The 3,357-nt window shown below is 34.7% G+C and overlaps 1 long non-coding RNA gene across 1 annotated transcript; it reads left to right on the forward strand.

Moving 5' to 3' along the window:
* The first annotated feature begins 1,627 nt into the window (after positions 1–1,627).
* On the forward strand, positions 1,628–3,351 carry LOC108972159. Its single transcript, XR_001993612.1, has 3 exons — positions 1,628–1,725; positions 1,803–2,586; positions 2,748–3,351. It is a non-coding gene; the product is annotated as an uncharacterized LOC108972159 (long non-coding RNA).
* The last annotated feature ends 6 nt before the right edge of the window (positions 3,352–3,357 follow it).

Here is a 3,357-nt window from a genome sequence, read left to right on the forward strand (position 1 = left end):
AAAGCGCGGCCGGAGGCCGCCAATGCAGAAAGGAATGAAAAGCTAAAATACTGTGGAGGAAATCCCGGTGAAGCATTATTTTACAAATTTAAGTATAAAACAAATTAAGGCCTTACATTTCTTCACGATTACATTTTGGTTTTCTTTATTTTGATTCTTTGTCCATACAAAAATGTTGCCTGGGTTGCATTGGTTTCAGTTTGTATGGAAAAATGAGCAAAAACACTGATTTTTGGTCATTTTCAAATGGTTCCCTACAGGTCCTAGGGGCTCTAGGGGGTCGAGCAGGGGTTTATTAAAAAGTTCGATCCTTCCTCTTTCCAATAAGGGGTCGGGAGGGAGGGTAGGCCCCCCCTGTTTTCTGGTCAATCCTTTTCATTTCTAGGAAACGTACAAAAAAACCATCCTTTTTCCTCTTTCTGTTTATTTCCCTCACTGAACATGACCGAACTCTTTTTTTTGTAATTTCAATAATTCCTGTTAATATGCGTATTCATTTTAATTGTTTTTAAATATTTTAATTTTCTATTCATTTTTGAAAAATGTAAACGAAATATAAAACCAAAACACAAATTGCTTATTGACACTTTTCTTCTGCATGTAAATACATTATAGTCATTCAAAAGTCTACTCTTCATTCGTTATGCATTTGACAGGCTTTTCGTTCATTTTTTGACAGTAACATACGGCAGCGTATGCACATTATAGTTAGGCCTTTACTGTGTCAATTGCTGTAAAATGAATCTTATTAATGATATTGTCTCTGGACCGTTTGTTGCTGATGTTCATAAGGAATTGTTTCCTTCGATTAATTAACGTCAGCTAGAAAGGTAAATGTGTCAATACCACAAGTTAATAACGCATTCGCAACATATATCTGCAAGCTTTGCTGAAATAATTCATGAAATGTGATTTATTTTTAATTTGCCAAAACCAGGCGTGTAAAATTAGCTTTTCAGAAGCTTAAATTTAATTTTTTGAATGTCATTTGTAAAAAATAACCTTACCCACCCGCATTGTAACTGAGTTAACCTTGACATAAAAATACAATCCAAATTTGATGTTTAAAAAATAATCAAATCACTATTATAACATTACTTACATTAACAAACGATAAAAATCTAAAGAACACAGAGTTTGAATAATAAAAAATCAGTTGTGTACAAGCAGCTGCATTAGTGACTACATATAGCGTTTTCAGTTTGCCCTAGGTAAGGGTAGGCTCTAGGAAATTCCTAAATTTTTATTTATAGAGTGTGAAATGTTGGTAAAATGTCAGGGAGTCCGTAATCGTCCATTTCGCACAGACACGGTCATGAAATATCATAAGGATTGTTTAATCTACAAAATTTAACGGCAAAGTCCTATAATAAATATGTATTCTCATGTAAATTTATAATTTCTCGCGCGTTCGCCTACCTAGGGCCTACCCTTGTCTAGGGCAAGCTAAAAACTCTATATAATCAGGTTCTATGATTACCATATCATTATTCATGTTGACAGTTCGGATGTAAATTGCTTCAAAATAGTATTTTTAGTCATAAAAACGTTTTCTGTTTTATAATTAAATTATGAGATCTCTTATATGGTCGGCAGTGATAAAGTGTTTAATTTCGTTTATAGATAAGAACTGCAGTCAAATTGTGTCGGATTTAGAAAATTCGTTATTCTGGTATTTTGCAACTCTTAAACTTTGGAATATCGTAATGGAAGATTCCTTATGAGGTAAGTATATCATCATAATGTTGATGATCACTTTTCTAATAATTTACATATTTATTCGTGTAATTGTACATCTGCAGGCATTATAACGTTACAAGGTAAAAAGTGATATGGATGACAGGCACAAGAATCCACGGATATACCTTAGTGGAGCAAAAAAACGGAAAGCTTTTGAAAAAAAAGAAAAAGGATCACTTAGAAGTCTTTGCAAAGACTTCCAAACTTGATAAATTTTTCCATGCCACGACTTTATCTGATGTAACAGATGAACGTCATTTATTGAATTCAGKACAGACTGAAAAATCATCATCAGAAACGGAAAAATTGCTATTAAACACAAATTCACAGCAGAACAACGTCAGCGAAAATGAAGTCGATACAGCAACTACAGTAGTTTCGGAACAAGAAGAGAAAAAKTACGATGATAAAAATGATATTGGGTTCTGGGCAAATACACTTACGGAAGCATTGAAAGATTTTTGGATCAAACAAGGGTCAACTAAATTACAGCAGTGCGAAGAAAGAGTTCTAGAAACATGATCTGTTCTTCAATCACGAGATGATGGATACGCAGACCGGAAATGCAGTAAAAGTCTTTTTCAGCGAACGCTTCCTAATAAGGAAAAACTTGATCGTTCTTGGCTTTATTTTTCACCTTCAACTGGCAAAATTTACTGCTTTGTTTGTATCCTGTTAGCTGAAGAACGTGAATCTCATTTCATAAAAAATGGATTTTGTGACTGGAGACATGCTTCAGAACGTGTTGCTGAACATGAGAAGTCAAAAAGTCATGTCGATTCAATTGTAGCATATGCGACCCGGAAAAACCGTAATGCTTGTTTAGATCAGGCAATTCAGCAACAGGTTTGTGTTACTTCTACCATAATTATTAACAAATAATAAAGGAGTGTTGGCAATTAGTAGAGAACTATGCGACATCAGTCGTAAGAGCTCGTACTTTTCCTGTTATTTCTTTTTAAAGTTGTGTGTATCATTAATTTCAAAGGTTAAAAATTAATCCACAGATCACACAAAAGACCGCATACTGGCGTGAAGTATTAAGAAGGGTTGTCAGCACCATCAAATTTCTTGCGGAATGTGGCTTTTCGTGGCTCCGATGAAATTCTTGGCTCACCCAATAAWGGAAATTTTCTTGGAATACTRGAACTTCTAGCTCAGTATGACCCCWTTTTSGCCGGACACAKCAAGGAACACGGAAATAAGGGACGAGGACACGTAAATTATTTATCCTCAACAATATGCGAGGAAATTATAACTTTGATGGGGAAAAAAGTACAGGCAGAAATAATCAGCAGTATAAAAAAAAAAAAAAAAAATACTATTCAATATCTGTTGATTCATCACCTGATGAAGCACACATCGATCAATTAACCATTACTATCAGATACATGGAAGGCTTGAATCCAGTTGAACGATTTTTAACTTTTATTTCAAATGGTGGTGACACAGGGTAAGAGATGGCGAATGCCCTTCTTTAGTTCCTAATAAAACATAGTATTGACATACAAGACTGCCCTGGTCAGTCGTACGATACTGCTGCACCCAACATGAGCGGCAAGTACAAAGGCATGCAGGCAAGAATTTCAGAAGATAATAATAATGCGGATTACATTC

Source organism: Bactrocera latifrons, unplaced genomic scaffold (assembly GCF_001853355.1).
Source record: "Bactrocera latifrons isolate USDA-ARS-PBARC rearing strain unplaced genomic scaffold, ASM185335v1 scaffold_381, whole genome shotgun sequence".
Taxonomy (NCBI): Eukaryota; Metazoa; Arthropoda; class Insecta; order Diptera; family Tephritidae; genus Bactrocera; species Bactrocera latifrons.